We start from the raw sequence: 14,064 nt of genomic DNA, 5'->3' as shown, positions 1-14,064 counted from the left end.
TATTAGAATCCACTAATGCTCATTTCTTTGCCGGTGACTGTACAAAAAAAATCTTTCCTTAGTTAACTCCATTCTTCACCTGGAATGGAAAACGAGAATGTACTTTGAGCATCAAGCAGAGTGCAAGGTAACATGGGAAGTCTTTTTGTTCTCTTCAGCTTTCACTCAATGCGGAGAGAGTTGTAAAATAATAATAATAATAATAATAATACGAAAACGTCACTGCATGCGGGAACTTCGGTTATAACTGAGAGTTAGGCGCCAAGGCAACACTCGACGAATGGAGGAATCCGGAGTATTCCGAACATCAAACGGGAGAGCACAACTATTTCCGAGAACTACCCAGAATCCGCCTACGGAATTTCAAGGTCACGTCACTTCATGGTCTTGCTCATCAGTACAGAAAAGGCGCTCAGGGACAACAGGACTCCCTCAACGAAGTGGCGGAGCTAAACATCTTGCAGATCTCAAGCTCAGGTAATTTCTTTTCCGAACTTCAGTGTGCATATTTGAAGCGAGTCGCTCATTTGTGCGACTCGAGTATCTGAGCTTCAGCGAGCAATGTGATCGCTCAGCTACTTGACGGATAGATAAACGTTGCTCGGCGAGCGCTGCTCACTTGCTCGATGAGCGAACTTCAACCTTGCTCGCCACAGGCTTAAGCCACAGAATATCTCGTTTTAGTGCTTCCTTCTACTGAGGCAAATAGTAGAAGAGGAAAATAGTGTCAAGATGGCGGCTAAAGAAGCCGTATTTGTGATGTAGCGTGATTACAGAGGAAGTCCAAGTAACAGAAGGTAATATTATTTTCCTCTTTTTGTAATTGTATTAAAATGAAAGTGTTATTCCAAGTATACACTCTAGTTTTGAAAAGTTGTGCACGTTTGTAAAAAGGAAATTTCTAGTTTCGTTTTAGAGCCGCGGTGGTCTCGTCGGTAGGGGGTATGACTGCCACGCGAGAGACCCGGATTCGATTCCTGGGGTGGGTGATCTATGTATCGGAATTTTTCCAGCCTTCTCCCTGCATAAAAACGGATCTGGGGCTCACCCAGCCTCAAGTCAATGGTATCTGGGGGCAACCCTGGGGGATAAAGGCGGCCGGAGCGTGGTGCTGATAACATTACCTCCAAAGTGGTCAATATCGAGAATGTGTGGGACCCTACACCCACATCCCCTAAATATGCTTTCATGGCAAGTTACTGGGGTGATAAGGGGCGACCAACTGTTAAGGCGCCCTAAAGTCAACCTCACTCCACGTAGTACACCCTGGACTGAATTTGACGAACGAGGCTCTGGCGACTGGCAATATGGCCAGTATAATTTTGTGTGTGTTGTCCTGTTTATTGTCCTTGTGTTTGCTAACTGCCCCTTTACAGCCTCAGCTTTTAACCAAGGTAAGGATATTTTAAGATTTTAGTTATGCAACATTACAGTTGTTATTTGTAATGGTAAGAAGCTGGACTCCGTATAATGTGACGGGTGCACAATAGATTAAGTGCTGACGCACCCAAAATTTTAAAATCAAATTCAAATTGCATGTTACTATATGCACGGGGAACTTTACCTTTTTGTCGACATTAACCATTTTCATTATTACCATATTTTTAACCACTGAAATCTTGATCACTAGACGAAGCCATATTGATCGCAGATTACTCAGAGGCATTGATATTTTGATCAATAAGCACACGCCGTCAAGTAATTCGTCTGCTGAAAGAGCGACAATCTTGCTCGATGAGCATCGCCCTGACGTCTCGGGGAAAGTTCCGCCCCCAGAACGCCGTTTGTATCTTACGCGCATGCGTAGATGGCTTCAGCGCACGTTCTTCGAGCATCGCCCACACCACAAACGGATGCCAGCTCTACTTACAGGAGAAGGAGACTCCTTTGGGAAAATTCCTTCCGCTACAGCTTCCACACCCCGAAATTTACCCTCTGGAGCACTTGCTATGCAAAGCAAGAAGACAACAAGATGCACTTGTACGCGAAGGCTCATTCAAAGAAAATTACACGAGGACTGGGAATGATCCTCCTAGAAAGCCCCGGGAAAATTGGATTATCACCCTGTTAGTTACATGAATAGCTACTCTGGAAAGCTGACGTGCTTATGATATCCGCGCGGACTCATTATGGACCGAAAATACAAGCACTTATGATAATTGTAGTTTCTCAACTATTGCTGGGATGCAAGCAAGGTGCGATAACTGCCGGGCTGTTTTTCAGTTTATAGGGCCGTTTCACAACAGGCTGAATTGTCTTGTGCTCAATAAAAACGCAATTTTAACATCATAATATCATTTTGCATCCACTTGTTCCTGAGAAACTGCAGCCTCAGTACAACGTGACATAACATCTACTTCATTTTTGCCGAATTTCATTTAGAAACTCCACACTTTGCACATGTACTTCTATTTCAACTACCGTAATTTTCACCTCACAATCAAATAACGTGGGTAATTTTTACCATCAAGAAAGTTATTAGACTGTGCTTACGTTAGTCAAAATTGTTCGTCGCCCACAGTAATCTATAGGAGAAGGTTAAATGAAATTATATTTTTGGAGTAAACCTCATTTACATTTTTGGAAATGTTTAGACCGGTTATATTCTCCATTTGAACGACGTAAAGTGAATCAAATTCACTACCTTCAGTATTACACAGCACATGATGTTGCCAACTGCTATAAAAAGTTTAGGTTTGCTTGATACACCGGTTGGATATACAGGGTGAGCATAAAGTCTTTCCCTGATTATGAATATTTATATCTCAACTTCCACGATAGATAGGCAAAAAAACCTATGGCAATAAGTAGTGCAATACATCAAGTTTTTTTTCCATTTCCTTGTTTTGTCTGATTCTTTTTCTGATTCCCATATTATGGCCACCGCGTTCGCCGGACATAACCCCTCTTGACCTTTTTTTATGGGGTTACGTTAAGGACACAGTGTTTAGTTTACCAGTTCCTGATATGCAAAACTCTTCAGACACGAATACGGGATGCTATAGAGACGGTGACTGAAGAGATGTTGACAAAGACATGGAGAGAAATTGAGTATCACCTAGACGTTCTAAGGGCCACAAAGGGAGCACATGTAGAAGTGTACTGATAACAAAACATTATGAGTTAAGCTACCATTTCCAACAAAGCGCATATCTGTATCTAGCATAGTTCTTTAGCAATAAAAGTTTGTAATCAGGGAAATACATGCTCACCCTGAATGATACAAAATAACAACTGACCTACTGACGTAGGAATCTCAGGGAGCAAGTGAACGAAGACAAGTTCTGTGCGCCAATTTGGGATCTGGAGGGCTAGCAGTCGTTTGCAGAAGCTCCGCCCACTCGCTTTCTTTCCTTCTCTATCGTTATGCGCGACCTTGATCCACATATTTCAGAGACAGAGTGTACGTACCAGTAGTCTGTGGAGCAACGCAGCGCATGAGGTAGACAACGGAAGAGAGCGGGTGGGCGGAGTTAGGCGGTGCGCGCTGCTGCAAGGGGCTGGCAGTTGCAGTTTTGTCTTCACTCCGTTCAATTCCTTCCCCTCTCAAGCGTCCATTGGTCGAACACTCTTGAGTCACTACTTGCGTAAAGGACTTCTCCTCTGTTCTGTCGCTTGTTCCAAGGCCTCCTGCAACAGAGTATAGGCCCTTTGCACCCGTCAGGAGACATTGGAACACATCCATAATAAAAGCAGGAGGAGGACTCTATATCAATCAGTAAAGAAATATTCTGAACTAAAAATTAGAATAAATTATTCCCCAAATATGAATAAAAAAGAACTTTAATAAAATCCGAGGACTGAGAAAGAGTTTACGACGCTCAGGCCTTAAAGAAACCTAGTAAAAGAACAAAGAGGTCCAGTCGACACTGCCTCGTTACCCTGCAAATATTAGTTTCCACGAATCGATGTCCCCTTTGCTAAATCGAATTTACACTTTCCTGTAGCGAGTTCCATTTCTGTTTCCAGCCTTACCCAAAACAACACGCAGCTTCCTCACGAAGATGATCCTCGCATAGGAGGGGAAAAAAGAGATTTGCTCTCCACGTTCCCCATGCGTCATCCGTCGGTATTGCGCATAGAGTGCTTCTCCTCGTCGGAAATGCACGTCATTATCAACCTCGAAATAAGAGGCCGTAGAAATAAAAAGAACCTTAAATGAAAAGAGACGTCGCAGCATTTTCGCCAGGCTGTCTCTTACCAAGAGCACAAGCTGAAGTGCGGAATTAAACTGAAAGCATGAGGCGAAAACTAGAACTTGTACCGAGATCACTAAGTAGTTTCCACAAAAATACATCAAAACTTCTACGGGAAAAGGCGCTTTTATTTTAATACTCAGTACCACAATAATCCGTTAAAAAATATTCAGACCATGTTTATTTCATTTTAGAAACTGTACAATATATCGCGGTGGTCCAGTCGGTACGGTATATGATGCGGAAGTTCCGGGTTCGATTCCCGGAGAGGTTGAATTCAGGTGGAACTTTTCAAGGAATGTCCCTGCGCGTCGTGGCTCTCTCAGCCGGTGTGTGGTGCGGATCACATCACCAAAAATTATTGACATCGTCAATGTGTGGATCCCTACCTTCACATCCTAAGATATCACGGCATGTTGCAATATACTGGGGAGTAGATTTATGTTTTCATCTATATAAACTTACAAATGTTCCCTGAACAACCTCGTTAATTAATGAAGATTCCAACGGGGTGTCAGCAATGGATTTTGCCTTTGATAAAGAAACTTGAGTATTTAGAGCAGGCTTAGGTAACTCATGTGCACTTATGGAGGCCACCGAGCGCTCTGTACACTGTGAGATTCTCGTAGCGTACAAAATGAGTTCCACGCGTGCAAACAAGAGCGCTCTTCCACATATTGGGCGAGATGCCCAGGTCTCATGTACACATTATAAAGGGTGTTTCATAAAGTGCGCAGGTTTTTAATCGCTTGTCAACTTTTTGTTTGAAGTTTGGCAGCAACGTTCTTAGCATTTTCGTTATCTCTTATCATTGGATTATTAATTGAGCAATTGTTTTATTTTATTTCTTTTTCTTCTTTGCCATGGAGCGGTTCAGTATCGAGCAACCCGTCGCTATTTTGAAAACACATGACAGAAACGGGGAGTTACCTGCTCTGGATAAAGTGAATATGTGATTTCCCGTACTTTTCTATTGTTGTCGGGGTGCCAGAAATTAACATCCGTTAAGCAAACAATGCATAACTACCGTATAGTTGACAGTTTACGAACTGTCTCTGCATAGCACTCCCCGTTTCTGTAATGTGTTTTCAAAATAACGATGTGTTGCTCGATAGTGAACCGCTCCATGGCAACTCAACTGAACATATATATACGAGGGCTATTTTTTTTAACCTCCGATGGTGCTGCCAGGTGGCCCGTGAAGCGCTAGGAAGCGGGGCGTCACGCAGCGTGATTGATGTATTCCCTGCCACTACCACCACCAATGCCAAGGCCAACGCTTCAGTTGAAGCTGAACGACGGGCGCGTAGAGATGTCTGCTACAATCGACTCTCCCGCCAAGTGCAAGGTGTATTACTGGTTGACGTTATGGAGCCAGCGACCAGAATCAATGCGGCTGCATACTGTGAGACATTGCGCAGACTACGCAGAGCCGGGGAGGCATGCTGTCTTCAGGCATTGTCTTGCTTCACGAGTCAACCCAAGACCTTCTTCGATTCCACCGGGAAGTCTTTGTTCACCCTCCCTACATCCCAGACCTGGCGCCGAGTGACTTCCACCTTTTCCCCGCAATGAAGAAGCGGTTGGGAGGACGCCGCTTCCACACCAATGAGGAGCCTTGGGACACGGTACAGACCTGGCTCAACAGACAGGCGGCACCTTCTCTTGCAGAGGGTATTGGGAGGCTGGTGCATCGGTACGATAAATGTCTGAATCTTCTTGGTGATTACTTGAAAAGCAGATGATACCTCTACGTAACATTTGTCAATAAACCCATTTTGCTATTCACTGTCGTTTTGATTTCATGGTTGAAAAAAAATAGCCCTCGTGTGTGTGTGTATATATATAAAACAATTGCTCAATTAATAATCGGAATGATAAGAGAATGAAAATGATCAGAACAGTGTTGCCAACCTTCAAACAAATAAATGGGAATCGATTTAAAACCTGCGCACTTTATGGAACACCCGTTATTACAAAACCCAGTATATGAATTTTATCTGTACATTCGTTTACAGAATAACAAAATAGCAGAATTTTACACAAAATTATCGGTAAATTTACAGACAAACCGGGATACCGACATCGATAATTACTAACAACATACATGGTAAGTGTTCAATCATATCATCCCTATTCCGGACATCTTCCGGATGCACAAGGTCACTCTAAAGACATCAAATTGTCAATTTCCCTTCCACGTAGTACGCCCTGGACTGCATTGTTGCAGACTAACAATGATGTGGTCTTTGGATACAGAGCCAGTATAATTTTATGTGGGACTCGTATTGGGGGGGAAGGGGTGTCCTGTTTTTTATTATCCTTTTACTACTCTCATCATATCGTCTTCGCGATTATCCAAACGTGTAATAAAAGTGAAATAAAATATAGATCAACCAAAAACGATAGAACCTTCCGAAAATAAAACTTCGTGCATGTTCCCTTCAAACCGTTTCATTAGGTCCGTGTGTCTTACAGTCTATTCTTGACATATGTGAAGCAAGCGAACACAAACATGTCTCTGCGCAAGTAAGGCTCGAGAGGGTTCGACCAATGGACGCGCGAGAGATGAAGCGTACTGTTTAGGTCCGCTCTCTACCGTTATGCGCGGACTTCCTCCACAGATTCCAGAGACAGAGATGTGGCTCGCTTGTTAATTTTAAGCATTACGGCCTGTAAAGTTCTCAACATAATTATAGTGAATAAACCCCGCTAATGGTAATATGTAAACGATGTCTAAGTTTCAAAGAATAAGAGCCCACGCTTAAGAACCGTGTTGAAAGGCAGGGAAACATGCATAAATCTAGAACTTAGCGGCGGCTGTCATTGAGAACCCCAAGCACTATGGCTGAATTTTGAAAGACTTCGCCGCAGTCTGGACGTCCGTAAGGGAAAGAACGTGGGTGCCGGAGGCGAGAGAGAAAAATCCTGCTTCTCCGTGCGACGAGAAGAAAGTAGGAGCCTTAAGAGAGCTGTAAAAACGCTGTAAATGTAATGGAAAAGCTGCCATCGGTCAGCGAAATCGCTGTCCGAATCCTAGTGGAGTAGAGCTGAAGAGAGGAGTGGGGCGACGGTGTGGAGAAAGGGAGGGGGAAAAAAAAGAGTCCGAAAAGCTAGCACGTGCTAGATGCAGTGGATCGGGCGCCTCCTGTTTTAAGTGCCAGAACTAAATCACGTTTGCTAATTGAAGCCGCAGAGGAGCGCTGAGGAAAGACTCTGGCATATTAGGTGAAACCTTTTAGAAACCATCCGGGTTGCAAACAAATCCTGCTTCCTAACTTCATTAAACCGCTCTCTCGGTTTTTTTTTTTTTTTCCTTCTGTGGAGAGGCGCTTTGGAGGCACTTTAATTCAAGCATCTGTACTACGTGCTGGCTGGTTCGGTACACAGCGCTCAAAGGAAGACACGATTATTCGGCAATAAAGTACGATAATGTGACAGCGGATGTGGTTGTTAGTCCCGGCGAAGCTGTTCAAACGGACGGTTAGGATCCATACGCATCAAGGGAGTGATAAACCCTTTTAAAAAAAGTACATGGAGAAGTGGGAGCGAGATGTTGAAATCTATAAGCAGATCTGGATAAAGAATGTGTACTGAAGGTATAGATCACAACTAAATCGCCGAACTACAATGGTGTCTAAAGAAATAATGTGAAGAGTATTAATGGAATCTCCAGAATTTGCATTGCATTATGCAATTTGCAATTCTGTTGTTTTTAGCACAATGACGTAAGCTTTGAAAAACGTCACGAGCTAAAAACGAGACTTTTAACAAGATCACTAACTCGCGTCTCGGAATCTTTGAAACAAGACCGCGGATAACGGAAGGGAAGGGGAGAAAGCGAGTGGGCTGAGCAAAGCAGTGCTCGCTGCTGCAAATAGTTGGTAATGTAGACTCATTTTCCCCTCACGCGTTCACGGTTCAATCTCCCTCTATAGATTCCCGGAAGAGAGTGAACTATTCCAGTGTTCTCTTCCTCATGCCGGCTCGGTGGCGGAGCGCGTTAAGTAGTCAACCTCCGATCGCGACGATGAGGATGAGCAATGGTTACATTGGGCCGATATTCACAAAAAAAACACCCATGTCCAGGTCGAGACTCAAACCTGGAAACTTCTGTGGCGAGATCGAAACACGCTCGGTCACCTGTCTTTCCCATATCGTATCCATGTTGTTAAAATTATAAGTGTTCACCCACGCAGAAATTTTGAGTGTCATACTTTTAAAGCACGATCAGTAGAGAGTGTGGAATCATCATGACAATGTCACGAGCGAGAATAAAATGCTGCGTAATGAAAAACGCCAGCACTTCCCGGGTGACAAGTGGTCGCCGGGAGAGTCTCCCGTTTAAAAGGTTTGGGCGAACCCACTGAGGACACCTTCCATGGACCGACTCAACAGAGGAGCCACGAAGGAAACGAGGTACAGTGGTGACACACTGGGATTGTCATTATCAGTGTTTAGATATCTTACTGGCTCATGCGTGATCATCCTCCCTCGCATGTGCGTATTCTATTAAATATTGGTAAAGGGCAATGAGCGTAATGTATTCCATTCCTCATACACACATCCTCTTGCAGCCAAGAAGCTTAACGGCCGAAACGTAACATGGTGGAGGCGCCGGGCACTGTGCATATTCATTTAATGACAGCCGTTTTCTCCGAAGTTCCAAAGTAATTATTTTCCTTGGAACGCTTTATCTTCTTTCTTTAGATGAACGTACAATTTTCAGAAATCTTCAACAGACAGTGTATGTCAAAATGCAACTGTGAAAATATGTGCTAATAATACAATGAAAAATGACTACTTAAAAACAGGTATTTAGTGCATACTTTTTTTTGTTTTTAATTTAGTACAAATATTCAGAAACACAAGAGTAGGTATATTTAAGAATGAATGGCAACCTCCTAGGCAGAGTGATTAGCAAACCGCACTGGGACTCCAGGTATCCCAGGTTCGAATCCCGGTAAGAACATGGGTGCTCATTGTAACTGACACTTTATCAATTTCATCACTCATCCTAATCTTCGCGATTAGCCAAAAGTGGCTGAAAAGCGAAGTAAAATAAACAAATCAATCGGTCAAAAAAAGGCGTCCCGTTGGCGTAGTGGCAACGTTTCTGAGCCCACTTTAAACAGTAGGTTTAGTCCCGATTAGCATATCTGTGTATAAAGTGAACTAAAAACAAAATACTCAAAAACGGTCCCCGTGTTTGGCTCAAACTGCTATGTACTCTCACACAAACAGGAAAACATTACTGAGAGAGGCATTACCGTCCTTTAGTCGCATGTTTCTCCACAGAGCATATAATCAGTAATGGAGCAACCACTCCCCATCCCCTCAAGAGACAACGCCTCATCGATAATACCTACCTTATACCACAGCAATTAATCGTTAATTATTTTAAGTGCTCCTAGATGAGTATTCGCTAGAGACAACCTATTGATTGCCCGCTCAAAGCGTGTACGCGAACAACGGGAAACGTTCAATATCTTCAGTTAATTTATAAGGCAATTTGTCCTCGAAAGATAAACGCCCGTGGAACCGTGCTGCGGCGAAATGGCATTTCTTGCGAGATTCCCGCAGATGAGGGTGACAATATATATATCACCGAGTTAGTAAACCTTTCCGGATGGATTAAAACGAGACACGGAAGAAAATATACATACTCACACGATTTAATTGTACAGTCACCAGCAAGAAAAATGGGATACCTAGATCCTGAAATACTCTCTTCCCTGCAAGGCGTTGTGTGCTGTCTAACTCTACGGCGCTGGTGGAAGTTACCATTGAAAATTTGCTATTAAAATCCACTTATCGCCGTAGAGTTATGCAACACACACAACGCCTTAGAGGGGAGCATTTCAGGATCTAGGTGTCCAATTTTTCTTGCCGGTTACTGTACTTCGCTACAAATCTCTCATCCACCTAGCAACTATGCAAGGGATTCTGGGTAGAATTACATCAATGTTCGCTTCGATTTAAAACGAATATCCAAAGAGTAATATTAACTGTTGGCTGTCAGGCCAGCCACCTCTATTTTTTCGATTTTTCGACTGAAATGTTTTATAAAAAATTTAAAACAAATGACATTCTTCCCTATGATGTTACTAATAATTCTGTATTACCTTTGTTCATAAAGACATAAACGTAATGTAAATAGGGAACATGTGCGCTTGGTGAGTCTATCAGCGCCCTCTTTCAATGCGTGCCATTCGAGACACTAATGCCAGTGACAATGTACAATTGGCGGGTAATTTTTGCAATTATTATAAGTAATAAATAACTGCACATGTACAATCAACACAGGAAATAGTAATTCAATAAGAAAATGGTTTGTTGAATTTTAGTGATAAAAAAAAGTGTGGGCCTGTGAGCCCCTCAGGTACGCAACTTTTCTTGGTGAATGTCCCTTAGTCATCACTCGTCACTAGCCATAAGCGACAGTAAACAAAAGTCGAACCCTGACCTGATAGCATTTTCCTACAACCGCTTCTCCATAAAGGTTGGCTTAGTGAGCGACACTATCTATGCTCTTGGTTGCAAACCAGAATTACACATACAAGTCCAGAAACAAAAGTTTAAATGTCCCCCCTAGAAAAATTGACGTAACAAAGCTATGACAACCATGACTGCAAAACCGTCAGGCACCATCCTACCAATCTGGGGAAGAGAGAGAGAGGGAGCCCCGGCGGTAAACGCTGGTGGAGTGTAAAACGACGATAACATTTGCTATCAAAACATCCAGTATGTTTCCCACGCTTCGTATGACTAGCCCCGGGTGCCAATTGTCGGAGAACATGCGTCCGCTTTGATAATGCCGACAGAATCTACAAAGCAGTATCTTGTCCAGGAACAGCGGAGAGTATGTAACTCGGCAGCTGGCTCTCCGCTAGCTGAATAGAGATAAAACAAGCAGAAACCTTGGATGGGGCTACAAATGTTTAACTGAGATACGAACGGTGAGCAGGCGGACGTATTAATGTACAGTGGTGGAGCAAAATTGCCTGGTTAAGGCTCGGCGGTACATTTCACCGATGCTAAGTGTTTTTCGAATTTACCTGCCCTTTCTAAAAACGGTTATGATATTCCAAAATCTGAAAAAAATGAACCTGCTTAAATTTTTTCCAGAGTATTCACGTGCATTTTCGTGTGGTTTGCTTTTTCTCAGGGATGTTCAAGGTTCAGGAATTGTACAAATAAATTCAATTCCGATCAGAGACAGAAAATCAGCGTAAATGGATTCTAGACCGTAAAGATCTCAATTCTGTTCCGGGACCTTCTTTCCAGATCAATTTAAATGCGGTACAAGTTCGGTCCTGGACCGAATTCAAATTGTGCGAGAAAAAAAAGGTTCCGGTCCTGTTGCGGAATCCAATAGAACCCATTAGGATTTATGGGTACCTGGACAGATACGGTCCAGGACCCATTCACTCTTGCCGAGTTTCTCCCCTGGACCGGAATTAAATTTATTTAAAATTCTTGGACCTTTTACAACAATGGTTTAAAGTGAGATCCGAACCGACATATGCCTACACCGGGTATCGAACCCGGGACCTTTTGATCACAACGGCGCCTCCACAATGTTTTTCACGAGCATACTTTATCCTTTGCATGATTTGACACTGATGTGGCACCCATAAAATATGAAAAAAAGAGCAGACAAGCCCATCGGAAAAGACCTTCAAAGAAGCAATTTGCGAATAGCTCTATAGACAAAGCAATAAAGCGAAATATAATAAATTCATAATATAAACATCGACTGAAATTCAGAATGCAGCGATGCGAATTTTGCGTGCGTACCTACCTCTTGGATATTAGTCTTATATGACCCTGCAATATTACAGCCACAAAAATTTGATGAATTACGAAGAGGAGGAGGAATACGACAACAAACAACTGCTTATAATCGAGTCCTCGAAGTTTATTTGGATCCCTTGTTCGTCGGGAGTTTATGAGGAACTCAATTTGCATGTAATTTCATCGAAAGGTTTGTGAAAACAGCTTCCGCTCAACCGACTGCGAAAAATGCGAATATGAAAGAAAACATGCAAACAACGTCGCTTTTTTGCCGTTCCTCCCCTTCTAATAAAAAAACAATAAAAGTTGCAGTTTCATTTAAAACCGTTGCTATGTAATGGCAAAACGAAACGGAGCCAGCAGGAACAATTACGTTCGGTTCGCTTGGTCAGAAGGGTTTCAATGAAACCTAACGGCCACAACGCCGATGCATGAACTTACTCATTCTTGTAGCCGTGGGTTCATCAGTATTATGCTGGAAAACCACATCTATACAACAATCATTATCTTTGAACGAGCTTTGTTTGAAATTCCAATAATACTTCATTTACACAAGAGATACAAATCCTCTTTTCAAAATTGGAATTCCTGCTGTATGCTATCGTTCCGTGTTTCATGTTTCATTTTCATCTATCTCCGCTGGTTTTCCTATTCCGATGGAGTCTTCATTTGATCGCTGTATTTATATTTCAATGTTTTAAAAGGGTAGGAATAGAACTCAGTAGGTACTCAAAGCCTTTTCATATTATCAACCTTTTTATGACCAGGACAAACACCCACATATAAGGCATGTAAAAACCTATTCACTTTCGGATAATGTTTTGCTCACCGTTCATATCAAAATGTCAGTACGTGGTCGCCAGTAAACTAGTTGCTCACTGAGAGAGTATATTACGCCTAGGCAACCCTCCGTACTTCTGAAAGAGCGCTCTCGTATGTAGAGTCACGGGCAATAAAAGTACACACACCTAGATCCTTGCCTTCCCGGCAAGGCGATATGTGTGTTGCCTAACTTTACGGTGGTGCTAGAAGCTGCAATTGAAAATATGCTATCAAAATCCACTTCTCGCCGTAGGGTTAGACAACACACATAGCGCCTTGCAGGGGATTGAGTACATATTTCAAGATCTAGGTGTCCGATTTTTATTGCCGTTGACTGTACATGTGGATTGTATCTTGTCCCTGCTTGCTTGAGCGATTGCCTTGGTTTATTTTACTTCGCCTTTCTGCCACTTTTGGCTAATCGTGAAGATCAGACGACTGATGATTGCAACGTCTTCCAGTTGGACACTAGTCGTTACAAAGTTAGTCCGTTGCTCCGTGTGTCGGGAACATGAGAATCTTTGCAAATCATCAGGGCTTGCTGGGTAGAAAGATATTTCATAATCACATAGATTTACTATCGTATGTGGACTTATAAGCAATGTACAGATTTACTTACGTTTGTTTGCTTTTCTGAAGAGACGTAAAGAACAATTCTATAGCAGATCATTTGATGCCTGAAGATGCGAAAATAAACAATTCTTACAGCATTTCAAATCTCAATCACTAACACACAACGTTCGACAAAACAAACCAAAATTCACGAAGGTTTCTGCGCGTAATCATTATTTCAGCGTATCGCCTAAAAACCCAATTAATGGAAACCAATAACACTATTCTGGCTGTAAGGATGTCGAATCGACCCTTCCTAATAGAAATATGTACCATACATCGTTGGAAAGGTTTTGAATCAAGGATTACAGAAATGTATGATTTAAGGTGAGGAAGCAATGGAAAGTGAAAAAAAAAGTATTATTAAGTTTCAGAAACCTCCATTATAAATTAAACATAATGAGCGTAATTTACGTGATGATGTAAGTTAAATGCTTAATTTGTCCTAACAACGTAGGCATTCCTCGAGTAATGTGCCATAAGGGAGTCAGAAGAAGTAATGGTCTCCCTTATCGCACCACAACGGTAGGACAACCTTGAACAACAAAGGAACCAAGAGCATATGGGTCCCTCGATTTCGGTAGGGAGTTTTTTTTTTTTAGGAAGATTGTGTGTTTCAAATTGTGAAAAACAAAAT

The 14,064-nt window shown here is 42.4% G+C and overlaps 1 protein-coding gene across 1 annotated transcript in view; it reads right to left on the bottom strand.

Moving 5' to 3' along the window:
- The window catches only part of Fur2 (furin-like protease 2), a 1,025,686-nt gene that overhangs the window by 323,325 nt on the left and 688,297 nt on the right, over positions 1-14,064 (bottom strand). The window lies entirely within an intron of this gene.

This window comes from Lepisma saccharinum, chromosome 19 (assembly GCF_977018435.1).
Source record: "Lepisma saccharinum chromosome 19, izLepSacc3.1, whole genome shotgun sequence".
Lineage (NCBI taxonomy): Eukaryota > Metazoa > Arthropoda > Insecta > Zygentoma > Lepismatidae > Lepisma > Lepisma saccharinum.
This window is presented reverse-complemented; position numbering and strand designations above follow the sequence as displayed.